This window comes from Arvicola amphibius, chromosome 12, assembly GCF_903992535.2.
Source record: "Arvicola amphibius chromosome 12, mArvAmp1.2, whole genome shotgun sequence".
NCBI classification, from domain to species: Eukaryota; Metazoa; Chordata; class Mammalia; order Rodentia; family Cricetidae; genus Arvicola; species Arvicola amphibius.
In genome coordinates, this window is record NC_052058.2 from 132,391,904 (window position 1) to 132,408,702 (window position 16,799).

The 16,799-nt window shown below is 39.9% G+C and overlaps 4 non-coding genes across 4 annotated transcripts; all 4 read left to right on the forward strand.

The window, feature by feature from the left end:
- The first annotated feature begins 6,295 nt into the window (after positions 1–6,295).
- LOC119803208 lies at positions 6,296–6,375 on the forward strand. The gene has a single exon (XR_005283613.1). It is a non-coding gene; the product is annotated as a small nucleolar RNA SNORD115 (small nucleolar RNA).
- Positions 6,376–10,383: 4,008 nt separating this feature from the next.
- On the forward strand, positions 10,384–10,461 carry LOC119803193. The gene has a single exon (XR_005283600.1). It is a non-coding gene; the product is annotated as a small nucleolar RNA SNORD115 (small nucleolar RNA).
- A 1,727-nt stretch (positions 10,462–12,188) lies between these two features.
- On the forward strand, positions 12,189–12,266 carry LOC119803204. The gene has a single exon (XR_005283609.1). It is a non-coding gene; the product is annotated as a small nucleolar RNA SNORD115 (small nucleolar RNA).
- Positions 12,267–14,244: 1,978 nt separating this feature from the next.
- On the forward strand, positions 14,245–14,324 carry LOC119803202. The gene has a single exon (XR_005283608.1). It is a non-coding gene; the product is annotated as a small nucleolar RNA SNORD115 (small nucleolar RNA).
- The last annotated feature ends 2,475 nt before the right edge of the window (positions 14,325–16,799 follow it).

Consider the following 16,799-nt stretch of genomic DNA (forward strand, 5'->3'; position numbering starts at 1 on the left):
AACCATTTTAGCGGCAGGGCTTTTGGTATCTCTGAAGGGGCATCAATTGCTTTGTGTTCTTGTACAGACCGAATGACTGGTTTTCATCGTCTCTAATATCTTTTAACATTTTCCTCAGATATATAGGCTCTAGGAGTAGCAGGAATGTTAATTTGCATATTCCATTGCTGCAATAGGTCACAGTCCCATAAATTCACTGCAATATTGGCTACATATGGCCTTAATTTTCCTATTTGTCCTTCTGTCCCTATGCATTCAACCTGTCTCGTACTCTGCCTTACTCGAGATAGGGTTCCAATACCAAGGACCTGAACAATTACATCCTGAAGAGGCCAATACAGATGCCAAGATGCCGGAATAATGATACTTACACCCCCACCTGTGTCCAGCAGGCCAGTAATAAAAATGCCATTTACACACGCTTTTAGCTTAGGTCTTTGATAAAAAGTTTGCCAAAATACACATAACTTATCCTTCAGGCCATTATTGCTTTTAACAGTAGGCTCGGGGCTTTCTAATTGTCCTGATGAGGCACGTTCTCTGCAGTAACCGGAAATGACTGGACCACATTCGCCATGGGGGCCTGCCAGAAGCCCCCATAGCGTTTCTCAGTTGTAACAGGTTGTCTTGTCTATCTCTTGTTGACCTACACTCATTTGTCGAGTGTCTGCCTTTTCCACATGTCCTACATAAACCTGAAGGCTGAGTCCTCTTATTTCTGTTATTCCTGGAAGAGGCATTATTATTATTATTTCTAGAAATCCTTTGTCTACAATTCCTTTTCATATGTCCCATTTTGCCACAATTCAAATATTTGGTATTTGATGCCTTCTTTTACCATTGGAAATTGCTTTTTGCCATTCTTTTACCATTCTTTTACCTTCTTTTACCATTGGAAATTATCATTAGAAAAGGCAGGTAGAGGTTTATGGAAATTATCCCGGAGAGTTGTACTTACTAATGGAGTTAAAATTTGCCTTTCTACTGTTTGTTCCTGTTCAAAACAATTTAGAATTTCCTTAGTCTTTTTCAAATCTATTTACCATTGCCTTCTGCAAAGCCTGAATCTCCTGTCCAGAATTATGTTCCAAGGCCTTCATAGAGGATTTTAAGGTATGAAGTTTGTCGAATACACATAATATCTCCTCCTTCGATAAGATTTTCATGGCAGGAATTGTGCTTTCTTGTATTGACAATCTGTCATTCAATCTGTCATATTCTTTAGACAAAATCCGATTGTCACATTTAGCAATTTTAATCCTCTCAGATAATATTTCAGTTCCTACAGACAGGGACTGAAGTTTATGATCCAAATTAGCTGTTCCCACCTCCACAGCAATGAATCTCTCCTTAATATCAGATTGTACCTATTCTAAATTTTGCTCAGTTGATTGAGTCCTATCAGACAAAGATCTATTCCTTTCCTTGAGAACTTCAAACTCTTTCTTGATGTAGTTATTGTCAATCTGAATTGTTCTTTGAAATTACCACAACCATTTGGAAGTTGTTTCTCAAAACAGTCGTGCCCTTTCTTAATTTTTCAACTTCTGCCTTAAGAATTCTGGATTTGTCCTGTAAGAACTCTATCATCTTCCTGTTGCCCAACCATGTTATAACAAAAAAACAAAAACAAGAAATATTCCAAGCCCTGTAAATATCCAACCAAATAAAATCACACTTGCATCATGCAATAACTCACCATGGTGCAATTAAATAGGCTGTAGAGTCCTTCAACGGTGATAGTCAAACATTTTCACTCAACCCTGTATTTTTATTTTTTTAATTAATTTATTTATTTACTACTCTGCTCATATACCAAGGCAAATGGTCCCATGTTTGTGGGCAGAGATGGGGATACAATCTCTACAATGACTTCTTTAGGACAAATGAAAATGTAAAGAACAAGGGAATGCATAAAGTGGACTGTGTTCTGGAAGAAAAGCAAAGAGTCAGGTCCCATTAGAGTTATTGGCACCTGCTCTAGAACCTTTTGTTATTCTAAAGTCTATACTCCTTGCCAACAATTTATGTTTCCTTATATTGTATTAATTGAGCTACACATTTTTCCTCTACTGCCCCTTACTCTTCCCCTTCTTCCTATTCCAATGGTCTTCAATCTCTAAATTTACTTATGAGACCTTGTCTTTTTCTTCTTCCTTTGTAGATCCATGTATATCTCACTTATGTTCCTCTTTGTTTTTTAGGTTCTCTGCAGTTGTGGACTATAGGCTGGTTTTCCTTTTCTTTATGTCTAAATGTCACTTATGCATGCATCCATATGGTATTTGTCTTTCTAGATCTGGGTTACTTCATTCAATATGGGTTTTTTTTAGATCCAACCATTTGCCTGCGAATTCCAAGATGCCATTATTTTTTACTGCTGAGTCATGCCACTGTGTAAGTATACCCCATTTTCTTTATCCTTTCTTTGGTTGGGGAACATCTAGGTTGTTTCCAATTCTTGCCATTATTAATAATGCTGCTACGAACATAGTTGAACACATGATTTGTGGTATGATTAAGAATCATTTGGGTATATACCCAACAGCAGTGATGCTGGGCCTTAAGTTAGACTATGTACTGATTTTCTTAGAAATCACCATACTGATTTCTAAAGAAACTGTACAAGTTTGAGCTCCCACCAGCAATAAAGGAACAATCCCTTTACACCACATCCTCTCCAGTATAAGTTGTCATCAGTGTTTTTGATCTTGGCCATTCTGACAGGTGTAAGGTAGAATATCAGAGTTGTTTTATTTGCATTTCTCTGATAGCTAAAAATGTTGAAAATTTTCTCCAGTGTCTTCCAGCCATTTGAGATTCATTTGTTGAAAGTTCTCTGTTTAGGTCTATACCCCATTTGGTGGTTTTTCAAGACATGGTTTCTCTGTGTAGCTTTGTTGTTTACCCCATTTTTATTGGATTATTTGTTTGATGTCTCGTTGCTTGAGTTACTTGTATATTTTGGAGATCAGTGCTCTTTTCAATGTATAGTTGGTGAAGATCTTTCCCCAATCTATAGGCTGCCATTTTGTCTTATTGACTGTGTCCTTTGCTTTAAGCTTCTTAGTTGCAGGAGGTCCCAGCTTCTAATTGTTGCTTTCTGTGTCTGTACTACTGGAGTTGTATTTAGGGAGTGGACTCCTATGACAATGAATTTAAATGTACTTTCTACTCTCTCCCTCATCTATGAACTTTAGTGTGTCTGTGTTTTGTTCAACCTTTGATCAGTTTGGATTTGAATTTTGTGCACGGTTATGGATATAGATCGTTTTACATTCTTCTACATGTTGACATCCAGTTATTTTCAGGATCATTTGTTGAATATGCTTTCTTTTTTTCATTTTATTTTTTAACTTCTTTCTCAAGAATCAGGTGTTCTCTCTTTAGAAGAAATGTAGAACTCAATAAAAATCAATAAAAAATATCAGGTGTTCATAGTTGTGTGGATTGACATCCATGGCTTCAGTTAGATTTTATTGGTCCTTCTGACTTTTTTTTATCCTAATATCTGGTGGTTTTCATTCTGGTAGCTCTATATTAGAGTTTGTAGTCAGGTATTGTGATGCTTCCAGAAGTCGCATTGGTGTACAAGATTGTTTTAGCTATCCCGAATTTTTTATTATTCCATGTGATGTTGACTATTGCTCTTTTATGGCCTGTGAAGAATTTTGCTGGGATTTTGATAGGTATTGAATCTGTAGATTGAGCTTGGTAAAATTGTTATTTTTACTATGTTAAGTCTACCAACAACAAAGTATGGAAGATCTTTTTGTTTTCTGGTGTCTTCATCATTTTCTTTCTTCAAAGATTTATAGTTCTTGTCTTGCAGGTCTTTCATTGGTTTTGTTAGAGTTATTCCAAGATATTTTATGTTATTTATGACTATTGTGAAGAGTGATATTTCTCTTGTTTCTTTCTCAGTCTGTTTATAATCTGTATAAATGAGGGTTACTGATTTTTTGAGTGAATTTTGTGTGCTGCTACATTACTGAAGGTGTTTATGAGTTGTAAGAGTTCCCGGGTAAAACTTTGGGGTCATTTGTGAATAATATCACATTGTCAGCAAATAGTGAGAGTTTGACTTCTTCTTTTCCAATTTCTATTCCCTTGATTTCCTTTTATTGTCTTATTGCTCTAGCTAGAAATTCAAGTAATATATTGAATAAATATAGAGAAAGCAAACAACCTTGTCTTGTTCCTGATTTCAAAGGAATGGTTTTGAGTATCTCTCCACTTTGATATTAGCTATTGGCTTGCTATCTATTACCTTTATTATGTTAAGCTATGCTCCTTGTAGCCCTGTTCTTTCCAAGACTTTTACCTTGAAGGCGTGTTGAATTTTATTGCAGTTTTTAAACATCTAATAAGATGATCAATTGGTTTTTTCTTTCACTTGGTTTATATGATGGATTACATTGATAGATTTTCATATATTGTACCATCCCTGCATACCTGGGAAGAAGCCTACTTGGTCATGGTGTATGTTTTTTTTTTTTTTTTTTTGGTTTTTTTTCGAGACAGGGTTTCCCTGTAGTTTCTAGAGCCTGTCCTGGAACTAGCTCTTGTAGACCAGGCTGGCCTTGAACTCAGAGATCCACCTGCCTCTGCCTCCTGAGTGCTGGGATTAAAGGCGTGTGCCACCACCGCCCGGCATGGTGTATGATTTTTGTGATGTGTTCTTAGACTCTGTTTGACAGTGTTTTATTGAGTATTTTTGCATAAATGTTCATGAGTGAGATTGGTCTTTAATTATCTTTATTATTGGTGTCTTTGTGTGGTTTTGGTGTTAGGGTAACTGCAGCCTTATAAAAGGAGTTTGGCAATATTTCTTCTCTTTCTCTTGTGTAGAACAATTTGAGGAGTATTGGTAGCAGTTCTTCTATAAAAATCTTGTAGAATTCTGTACTGGTCCTGGACTTTTTCTGGTTGTGGGACTTTACATAAATATTTCTATTTCATTAGTGGTTGTAGGTGTATTTAATTTTCTTATCTTATCTTGATTTAATTTTCATAAATGATATTTATCCAGAAAATTGTCCATTTCTCATATTTACCAATTTTGTGGAATACAGGTTTTTGAAATATAGCCTGATAACTCTGAATTTCCTCTTTGTCTGTTGCTATGATCCCTTTTTCATTTCTGATTTTTTTAATTTGAACATTTTCTCTCTATCATTTTGTTATTTTAGAGAAAGTTTTGTTAATTTAGCTGATTTTTGTAAAGAACCAACTTCTTATTTCATTGATTCTTGTTTATTTTCTTTGTTTGGACTTTGTTGATTTTAGCTCTCAATTTGATTATTTCTGGACATCGAGTCTTCCTGGGTGAGTTATCTTCTTTTTGTTCTAGAGGTTTCAGGTTCTCTATAACTTGATAGTATGAGATTTTTCCAACTTCTTTACATAGGCATTTAGTGCTATGAACTTTTCTCTTAACACTGCCTAAATGTGTTCCATACTTTTGGGTATGTTATATGGTCATTTTCATTGAATTTTAGGAAATCTTTAATTTCTTTATGTTTTCCTTAAATCTATTGGTAATTCAGGTGGGCATTGTTCAACTTTCATGTTTTTGGGATTTCAGAAATTAGTGTTGCTGTTAAACTCTAACTTTTTTTACTTTTACTGAGCTCTACATTTTTTTCTCTGCTCCCATCCCTATCTTTTCTTGCAATAACAACCATAAGAAGATGGATAATTTCTTCCATATTCTGTGGACAGTGGTAGGCAGAGTTGAACGAGAAGCACGTGTAGCATGTCAAGTTGAGACCAAGTGTAAGACCTTAGAGGCCTGATGCTGGAAAGGCAAGATTCAAAGGTATCAAATCCCAGCCCAATGATTGACAATTGGCAGCGGTCTCAGGCTATCAATCCCCACAGTCAGTGGGAAGAGCATGTTCCTGAATGACTGAACTTGGCTTGGGCAGGCTGAAGAAGTTCCCATCACTCGGGGATAGGACTCCTCCTTGGGCCAATGACCATTGATATCTCACTTATCAGAAGTATCCTCATCAATGTCATCATGTTTTCAGGCCCTGGTCCACATCAGCAGACCTTCCATGGTCTTCAAGGGCAGGTCCAAGGTTGGCCCCTAAAACAGGCTGTTTCTTCTTTTCCAAAGGGGCCATTAAGAAGAACACAAGGGCTTCTGATGACATCACTGCAGGGAATCTATCAGGTTGAACCTTTGTGCCAACAATGTCAAGACATATCTCCAAGACACCGTTTGCAACACTGGTAAGCAATGGTGCTTTGTCTAAACCCCAGTTGGAGCTCTGCTCTCTCGAGAACTGGGTCAATGATGACAAAACAATGTCATGAAGAGAGATGATGACATAAAAATCAAGCACAAGAAGGTTTAAGCTACGGCCAATGCTAAGGAATGGGGGCAATGGAGGGCCTGGATTACCTGAGGCCTACATAAGACAGTGTGATGGCCAAAATCCCCATGCCATCTTTCCTCATCAGAGACCCCTAATTGGCCCAGGGGCATGACTTTAGGAGAACACTGAGTGCTCCCTCAAATGGTACCTTGTGTCAAACATTGCTTTTGAATGAGTCTCTGTGTCCAAAACCCTGCTCATCATCACTTCTGCCTTTCAGTGACCTGGGATGGTGTCTTGGAGCACACAACACCATACCTTTCTTCAGGTAAGTAGAAAGATGAGCCCATCTCCCTTGATCCTTCCAAGCTCTGTTTCTTCACCTGCTCTTATTTCTGATACTCTAAGAAAAGATACTAAAGTTAGAAGCCCAGCATCCAGTTTTGAGCTTGATTCCTAGAATGTGAAACCCCTTAGGGCTCAGTGTTTAGAATGGCATTCAAATGGACTGCCTTGGAATATTTCAAAGGACATGGACATGAGAAACTGATCTGCACCATCCGAATAGGTCATAAGGGGGAATCAAAATGGTGGGTCCTTCTATTGTTACCATGACACCTAGAGAAGAACTTGAAGTTTACTTCCATGCATAGTGTTTTCATTGTGGCTGATAATCCTGATTGGAATGAGCAGATAAAGACTTTCTAGTCATCTTAGGCAGTGGCTTTTGAAGATAATGCCCTGCCATAATGGACTTGAGGAAAGAATAGCCATTTGGCAAGTCCAGGACCCGTGGGACTCCAGAGATCTTTTCCAGCTTTAATTGCACACAGGGATAACTCGAAAATCAAAGAGCACCTAGGCATCCTCAACTTTACCTCCTCTACGTGTGATTTATGGCACTTGACCTACCTTTCCAGCTTGACAAAAAATGAGGCTATTCTGGGTGCTTTATCAAGACAGATGGTCCCTTCATCTTGCTAGAGCCAGACAGGTAGCGTCATGTTGAGAAGTTCATAGCACCCAGCAGAGAGGCATGGCGATTGACTAACTTCCCTTCTTCCCAACATTCTGTTCTGTCTAATACACCTATCTAAATCCTGCCCTATCAAAAAGCCAAGGCAGTTTCTTTATTAACCAATGAAAGTCCTCCATCATTTTCCCTTTTTGTTTAAACAAAAAAGAAAAGCTTTAACTTTAACATAGTAAAATTTCATATAACAAAACAGTTATCAAACAAGAATTACAGTTACAATATTTATATCTATTTTATCTTTTATCATATCTAAGGAAAACCATAACTATCTATCTATTCTTCAACTCCATCAAAGACTCCTGAGGGATATAACATTACCTAAGTAAACAAGAAATAAGCAACTTCCAAACTCTAGAAATGACAGAGACATCTCGCTCTCTGGACACTCACCCAAAGTTCTTTTGTACTGTTGGGGCATCCATCTTCAGCCTTCAGGCACACAGTATCCAGCAGACTTTTCCATGAAGCAGGAAATTTCAAAGACAGTTCAGTCACTTTCTGCTGTGTCCTGCAGAATGTCTTGCAGACTCTTTTATAAATCAGGAACCCTGAAAGACCATCTCACCTTTAGGTATGTTCAGCAGTCCTCTTTCTGCAGGTTCTCTGTGTCCAGATTATGCAACAGTCCAGGCAATAGCAGTTTCTTGCATAAATGGCTACCAAACTCCACAAGGAGCCTCTTCGATGCCAATCTTCCTCTTGAAGTAGACTGGTGCTGCCAGGTGCAGACATCTCATTGTCATGAAAAGCCCTAAATTATTAAAACATTAAATGTCATATTCTGTAGTCTTTGAAAGATATGAAGAATGTCTATCAAAAATATATCTATGCACATCTAGAAAATCTAACTAACATGACTACAAGTTTGACTATTATTGGTGACTATCTATTAACAACCAATATACATTATATTTTTAAATGAACTAAACAATCACAATACCTTAATCAGTATCAGAAATACATATACATATAACAAAACTGACCTTACATTTATATCAATAGAGTAAAATTTATACCAATGTAAATTATATCTATATCATTTTTCCCTTTAAATGTAAAATAACATTTATAAACAATATTTGGGAACATGGGCACAGTTTATTTCTCTCCAAACTGCTTCCTCCTGAATGGGGGAGCTGTTAATCAGATCTTTCATGGTGTAACCTGTGTGCTAGGTTCTTCTCAGTTGGCAGTTGAGCAAAGTAACTTTTTGAGGGTGTTCACAGCAACCTTTCAGGAGGGCATGGTCTCTCATACCATATTGGGATAGAAGCAATCCACAGGGTCTCATCCTCTGTGAAAACAGAAGAAGAATCTCTTTTCCAAAGTATCATAACCTTAGATCCAAATTCTGTAATCAAGGAATTTTCAAAATATCTATCTTGGATTCGTTCAGCAGCATTTATAAACAAATATCTTTTAGCAGCTGTTGCTCCTTTCTCAGCATTCAAACAATTCAAAGAGAGCATAATAGCATACAGTATTAAGATTCTCTGTGTATTTTCCATCTTTGTGCAGCTTTATTTTAACCTCTATTTCGTTTATTTTTACTTTTATTTTTTGAGACAGGTTTTCTGTATATCTTTTCCTGGAATAACTCTGTTGACCAGGCTGTCCTTGAACTCACAGAGATCCCCCTGCCTCTGCCACCCCAGTACTGGGATTAAAGGTGTGTGCTACAACACCTTGAACTCACAGAGCTCTGTCTGTCTCTGCCTCCCAGGCATTGGGATTAACAGTGTGTACCACCACACCCAACTTTTCTCTTTCTTTTTTCTGTTTTTTTTTTTTTTTTACTTTTAAGAACTTTAACCTTTAGCCTGCATATATTTTTTAACACACTGTAAACCATTTAGGCATTTTCTTCGACTTTGAATTTTTCTTTACTGTATATCTCTCTTTTTGTGACCACATGAGTCTTTAATTTACCAAATAATATCGGTAGGACAAAAGCCGTGACTTTGGCGGTTGGATCCAGCCCATTTCTTAGCTTTCCAGCCTCATGGCAGAAGTACCAGCTGTAGCCATTTTTATTGTCACAACTCTATGGCATTTCAAGGTCCCTGCTAGCAAGCAAGCTGCAACAGTGTTAAACCACACTCAAAAGCTCCATAGTCAGGACCACCTGCTTGAAAGTTTCAGAGTTTGCTCTGGCAGGATGGCCCAGAAAGACAACATTTTCAAATGGTACAGTTTTTTTCCTGCTATGGCTGAAAACTGAAAAGCATGTGGTCAGCTTTTCATCAACACCACTTAAGTGTTTGGTGGCAGGACCTCTTAAAGAACTGCAGAGTTTTGCAGCTAAAGTGAGTCAGGAAGCTTCTCTTAGATGAGAGTGCTTTCTTGTCTCTAACAAGCAGAGCAGACCTGAGAAATTTCTGCCACCAAGAAAACATGCTTTACTCTATTCTTTCCCAAGCTTTCTCATGCTTTCTGTGGATTCAGTTATCCATGTCTGGGTACCAGATGAAGGGATAAATCACAAACAATCCCACACCAGTTTGGAATTATGATTAATAGAATGGTTATTTATTTAAAGGGGAAAAACTTACAGATCACCTTCCCAGACAACAGCCCTCTGTGCAATCAGGAAGGGAGCCTAGTCACAGGAAGCAGAGCTGGAAGCCAGAGAGCAGGGGGAGGGCAGTTGCTGCTTTTTTAAAGAAGGAGAGACCACGCCTCAATGGGCTGGTATCTCAGCAGCTATTGTCTAAAGGAGCAGAAGGAGCTCCTGTAGCACTCCTCAACGTCATTATGCTTTCAGCACGTGGTCAGCATCAGCAGACATATCCATGTCATAATGGGCAACCCGAGATTATCCCTGACAACATGGTCTTTCTATATTCCTTAGGTGCCATTAAGAAGAAGAGAAGGAATTCTGATTGAATCAATGCAGAAGACTGGCAGGTTGAACTTTTGGCCAAAAACTGTTAAAATCCAGCCCCTAGGCAGAGTTTGCAACACTGGTAAGAAATGCTGCTTTGTCTAAACCACAGATAGAGGTTTGCACTCTCAAGAACCAGGTCAATGATGACAAAAAAAGTCACAAAGAGAGATGATGGCATAAACATCATGCTCAATAGGATTACACAGAAGCCCAGGCTACAGGAGACGGGGGGACCTGGTGTATTTGAGATTTTGTGAGGAATTTCATAAGCCAAAATCCATATGCCATGATTGCCCACCTAGAGAATGAACGGTATATAAACAAGGTACACATATATGGAAAAGCATTCAGTGATACAACAAATGAGAACTTGTGGCAAACACTGCTCTTGAGTGAGTCTCTACTGGTCAAAATATTGCTAATGTCCCCATTTTCTCTCCTGTCTATCAGTGACCTTGGATGCCCTCTTGGAGCACACATCATAACACTTATCTTGAGGTAAGTGAAAAGATGGGCTCATGAACCTGGATCACTCCGGGCCCTGTTCATTCACCTATTGAAATCCCAGACATTATAACAAGATACTCAACTTAAAACACAAGATTCAAAATCGGCCTGGATTCCTGGAATGTGAAATCCCTTACGCCCAACAGTTCAGAATAGGAATCAAAATGGACAAGCCTTAGATAATTCTAAAAACATGGACATGAAAATCTTATCCAAGGCAGCAAGGAGAGCCACTAGGAGGAAGCAGGATGGTGTGTCCTATTTGATTCCCATCACAATTAAAGGAGAACTTGAAGTGTACTTCTGAACATGTTTGTATTATGGCTCCTAATCCTAAAAGAGACCTGCAGAAGAAGCCATTGTACTCAGCTTTGGCAGAAGCTTTAGAAGCTCTTACCTTGCCAAAGTGGTCTTCAGGATTCAATGTACATATTGCAGGCCTGGGACATCAAGGTGATTCCCAGTTACATTGCAGGGCTAATTGCACACAAGAAAAACTCAAATGTTAAAACTGGCACCTCGGCATTCTCAACTTTATCTCCTGACCCTGTGATTTTGTGAGCTAGAGTGAACTCTCCAAAAACAGAGCAGACAGACAATTCAGGAAGTTCTATCAGGACAGGTGTTTTCTTCATGGTGCCATAGCCAGGAATGCAGACTCATATCAAGAACTTGCTAGCACACAGCAGAGTCAGTGACTATTAGGCCCATGGAGAGACAAAACCCCTGGAAGACATTGCCTTAAAATTTCTGCCTAGGACTAAAAATATCCCCAGAGACACAGAGCAGGTTGGGCCCAGCAGAGTCTTTGGAGGGGCAATACCAACCTTAAAAGAATTGATTTCTTCTTCATTAGTGTGATGGTGGTAGGCAGAGTTGAATGAGACACAGGTGTAGCATGTGAACATGAAGCCTGGTCTAAGAACTTAGAAGGCCCAAAACTGGAAAGGCAAGATGAAAAGATATCAAAGACCTACCTACTGACTTGACAATTTGTAGTAGTCTAATGCTAGCAATCTGAACAGTCAGTGGGAAGAGCATGATCCTGAATAACTGAGCTTTGCTTGGGCAGGATGAAAAAGTGCCCATCACTCAGGGATGCTGCTCCTACTAGGGCCATTGATCACTGATGTCTCACAGACCACAATTAACCACCTCAATGGCATTATGCTTTCAGGCCCTGGTCAGCATCAGCAGACATTTCCTGGTCATCAAGGACACATCCAACAATGGCCCTGACAACAAATTGTTTCTTCTTTCCCAAAGAGGCCATTAAGAAGAACAGAGGGGCTTCTGATCAAATCAATGCAGGGGATCTATCAGGGAGAACCTTTGTACCAAGTCTGTCAAGAATACAGCCTAGACATTGTGGCACTGGTAAGCAATGTTGCTTTGACAAAACCCCAAGTGGAGCTTTGCTCTCTCAAGAACTGGGTCAGTGATAACAAACCAATGTCACAAAGAGAGATGATGACATACAACTATGCTCAATAGGATCACACTGAAGACCGGACTAAAAAATGAGAAGAAAGACAGGCCTAGTCTAACTGGGGACTCATTGCGCCAGTGTAACAGAGAAGGCAGAGGAATTTCAGATTGTAGAGAGCCCATAGGTTGAATTATGTTGTTTACCACCCTTAGATCTGTGACTATACTCCATTTACTATATTTCTTTTTTACAAAAAATACAGGAGAATTCCAAGGGCTAGTTGACTCCTTAAAATTTTGAGCATCTAATTGCTCTTGCACCAATCATTCTAAAGCCTACAATTTATCTTAAGCTAGAGGTCATTGCTTAACAAATATAGTCTTCTAGGTTAGCCATTTTAAAGGTAGGGCTGTTGGTACCTCTAAAGGTTTGTTAGTTGCTTTATGTTCTTGTACTGCCTGAATAGCTGGTAACCTTTGTACATAGTAACTTATTACATCCTTCCCAGAATTATGAGTTCCTGGGACTGTAGGAATGTTAATCTGGGTATTCCATTGCTGTACCAGGTCACAGCCCCATAAATTTATTGCAGTATCAGGCACATATGGCCTTAGGTTTCCTCTATGATCTTCTGGCCCAATACAGTCAACCCGATCTGTGCTTTGTTTAACTTGAGACATGGTTCCAATTCCTAGTAATTGAAAATCTGCCTCTTAAAGAGGCCAATTTGGATGCGAAGATTCTGGAGTAATGATGCTCATTCCCACTCGGGTGTCTTCAGGCCAACAATTGCAATTCCATTCATACGTACTCTCACATTTAGTCTCTGATCATTTATAGAGGTTTGCCAAAATACACGCTTCTTATTTCCTATTTGAATTTCTGACATCTTCCAAATTTGAGCCATTATTTAGAACCTTATGGTCTTGCACAGAAGATTCTAGAGTTTTTAATTTTCCTGGTGTGTCATGTTCTCCACTGGGAAACGACTGGGCCATTTTTGTCTTGAGAGCCGGCAAGAGGCCCCTTGGGGAGTTTCCTGATGGTATTGGGTCACCTTGTCTGTTTGTTGTTGATCTGCATTCATTGGTCCAATGTCGTCCTTTAACATACCTTCTACATATACAGAGGTTTCCTGTTCTTGCAATTCCCAGATGAGGTATTATTCCTAGAAATTCCTTGCCTGCAATCCCTTTTCAAATGACCTAATTTACCACAATTGAAACATTGATGTCCCCTCATTGCTTGGGAAATCGATTCCCTTACCCAAGATTAATCATTGTAGTTACATGTCTGAAAATTCATGGTATGGTGAATCCATTCATCCATAGGTGCTGATCTAGACTTTAAATGCATATCATTTTTTGAATTATAAATTTGCATTTTCAAAAGCCAAGGATTCAAGCACTATTCATCTAGCTTCTGGGTCTGTTATTCCTATGTTCAGTTCCTGTGGACCTAGGAGATGTGGAGTTTGCTTGTTGGCTCCACAAACAGGCTGAGGCTGAGGGAAGGCTTGAATAAGCTGCGCTGATGGCAGGCAGCTGAACAGGGGGTAGGGGAGGGTGGGAAGATTATAAACAAAAGGGTGGATGCCAGATAAAAGACTAAGAAAAAAGATATCCCACAGCAGTTTAAAGCCATAATAATAAAAGGGTTATTTATTTAATGAAAAAAATATAGATGACCATGCTACAAAACAGACCTCTGTACAAACATAAAAAAGTCTGTTAATTGGAAGCAGATTTCAAAAAATGAGATGTACCACACAGCTCCTGCTGTGTTTTTCAAGAAAAAGAGACCACACTCAACTAGCTGGTATCTTTAAAGGTATTGGAAAGCAGCAGAAGGAGCTCCCACAGCAAAGTTTTAACTTTCTTCAGAAAAGGGATTGTTAAGAAGAACAGAAAAAAATTCAGATAAAATCAATGCAGGGGATCTATCGGGCTGACCTTTTTCCTAGCACTGTCAAAGCATAGCTCCTAGACACTGTCTGAGGCACTGGTAAGCAAAGGTGCTTTGTCTAAACCACAGGTAGAGCTTTGCTCTCTCAAGAATTGGGTCGATGATGATAAACCAATGTCAAGAAGAGAGATGATGACATAAAAAATCAAGCGCCAGAGGGTTGAGCTGACGCCCAGGCTAAAGGATGAGTGCCTGGTCTACCTTAGGCCTACATTGGCCAGTGTGCTGGCCAAAATCCCCATGCCATCTTTCCCCATTGGAAAACCCTCTTTTTTCAGGGGCACGACTTTAGGAGAACACTGAGTGCTCCCTCGAATGGAACCTCATGACAAACAATGCTCTTGAGAGAGTCCCTATGTCCAAATTCTGCTCACATTCCAATCATCTCTTCTGCATTTCAGTGACTGGGGATGCCATCTTGGAGCACACAACACCACACCTTACTTCATATAAGCGGAAAGATGAGCCCATCTGCCTTGATCCTCCCAGGCCCTGTTCCTTCACCTGTTCTTATTTCTGATACTCTAAGAAAAGATAGTCAAGTTAGAAGCCCAGATTCCAGTGCTGGGCTTGATTCCTAGAATGCGAAACCCCTTAGGCCTCTGTGTCCAGAAAGGCATTCCAAATGGACAGCCTTGGAAAATTCCAGAGGACCTGGACATGATCTACCTATCCGTGTCCTCAGAATAGGTCAAAGGGAAGAATCTTAATGGTGGGTCCTTCTAGGGTTCCCATGACAGATAGTGAAATACTTGAAATTTACTTCCATGTCTTATGTTTTTATTGTGGCTTGAGAATCATGATTGGGACACAGAGAGAAAGACATTCTAGTCAACTGTGGCAGTGGTTTTCAAAGTTAATAACTTGCCATAATGGAATTCAGGAATGAATAGCCATTTCGCAGGTCCAGGTCACCCTGGGGGTCCAATGTTCTTTTCCAGCTCTAATTGCACACAGGGATAACTCGTATACCAAAGGGCACCTACGCATCCTCAACCTTACCTCCTCTACGTGTGATTTAGTGAACTTGACCTACCTTTCCAGCACGACAAAAAAGAGACAATTTTGGATGCTCTATCAAAACAGAGGTCTTTTCATGGCACTGGAGCCAGGCAGGCGGCCTCATTTTCAGAAGGTTGTTGCACACAGCAGAGGCCATGTCGATAAGACCCATGCATAGATGAAATACCTGGAGACAGAGCATTGAAAATTCTGCCTAGGACTGGGAATATACCAGAGATGCAGAGCAGGCTAGACCCAGCACAATCTCTGGCAGTGCAGTAAAAAGCATAAGAGAATGGATACTTCTTCATTAGTGTGTAAACGGTGGTAGGCAGAGTTGAATGAGACAAACATGTAGCATGTCAAGTCGAGGACAGGGCTAAGACTTTAATAGGCCTGATGCTAGAAAGGCAAGATTCAAAGGTATTAAAGCCCTGCCTAGTGATTGACAATCAGCAGCATAAAAATCAAGCACCAGAGGGTTGAGCTGATGCCCAGGCTAAAGGATGAGTGCAATGGGGAGCCTGGACTACCTGAGGCCTACATGGGCCAGTGTGCAGGCCTAAATCCCGATTCCATCTTTCCCCATCGGGGACCCATATTTTGTTCAGGGACATGACTTGAGGAGAACACTGAGTGCTCCCTCAAATGGCACCTTAGTCAAATATTGCTACTGAGTCAGTCTCTGTGTTCAAAACCGTGCTCACATTGCCATTATCTCTTATGCCTTTCAGTGACCCCAGATGCAGTCTTGGAGCACACGACACCATACCTTTCTTCAGGTAAGTGGAAAATGAGCCCATTTGTCTTGATCCCTCCAGGCCTTGTTCCTTCACCTGTTTGTATTTCTGATACTCTAAGAAAAGATGCTCAAGTTAGAAGCCCTGCATCCAGTGTTGAGCTTGATTCCTAGAATGTGAAAGCCCTTAGGGCTTGGTGTCCAGAAAGGCATTCCAAATGGACAACCTTGGGAAATTAATGAAATTGAGCTAGCATTCCAGCAAGAAAAAAAGGCAGACAATTCTGCATGCTCTATCAGGACAGATGGTCTCTTCATGGCGTTGGAGCCAGGCAGCCAGCCTCATTTTAAGAAGTTCGTAGGACAAAGCAGAGGCAGTACCTATAAGACCCATGAATAGACAAAATCCTTGGAGATATGGCATTGAAAATTGTGCCTAGCACTAGGAATATATCCAGAGACGCAGAGCAGGCTACACCCAGCACAATCTCTGGCCTTGCAATAACAACCATAATTAAAAGAATACTTTCTTCCTTAGTGTGTGGATGGTGGTAGGCAGAGTTGAATGAGACAAATGTGGAGCATGTCAAGTTGAAACCAAGTGTAAGACCTTAGTAGGCCTGAAGGTAGAAAGGCAAGATTCAAAAGTATCAAAGCCCTGCCCAATGATTGACAATTGGAAGCAGTCTCAGGCTACCAATCACTGCAGTCAGCAGGAAGAACATGTTCCTGAATGGCTGAACTTAGCTTGGGCAGGCGGAAGAAGTGTCCATCACTCAGGGCTAGGGCTCCTCCTCAGGCCAATGACCATTGATATCTTGCCACAAGTATCGCCCTCCATGGCATCATGTTTTCAGGCCCTTGACCACATCAGCAGACCTTCCCTGGTCATCAAGAGCAGGTCCAAG